Raw genomic sequence first — 537 nt, 5'->3', positions numbered from 1 at the left:
TAATTCTAGATTTACAGAAAAGTTGAAAAGAAAGTACAGAAAGTTCCCATATATCCCTTATCCAGTTCCCTTAATGTTAACATCCTACATCATCATGGAACATTTGCCAAAATGAAGATGTCAACACTGGTGCTTTACTGTGAACTAAACTCCAGACTTTATTCGGATTTCACGAATTTTTCTCCTAAGGTCCCTTTTCCGTTCCGGCATTCCATCCAGGATATCACATTGCATTTGGTGTTTGTGTCTCCTTGGTCTCCTCTGGTTCTTGAGAGTTTCTCAGTCTCTCCTTGTTTTTCATGACTGAAGTTTCAAGGAGTACTGGTCAGGTATTCCGTAGAATGTCCTACTGTTAGTTTTCAGCAGTAAAAGCCTTTCCTCAAACAAAACCTTCTGCAGAGTCTTAATCTGTGAACAGATAAGAATGGAGTTGCCATGGTCACAGCAGTGATGAAAAATGATCCCCTGAATATGAATCTCCATGGAACCCCCTGAGAATTATAAGAAACCCCCAGGATACCATGGAACCAAGTTTGA

Source organism: Symphalangus syndactylus, chromosome 20 (genome assembly GCF_028878055.3).
Source record: "Symphalangus syndactylus isolate Jambi chromosome 20, NHGRI_mSymSyn1-v2.1_pri, whole genome shotgun sequence".
Taxonomy (NCBI): domain Eukaryota; kingdom Metazoa; phylum Chordata; class Mammalia; order Primates; family Hylobatidae; genus Symphalangus; species Symphalangus syndactylus.
Note: the sequence above shows the minus strand (reverse complement) of the source record.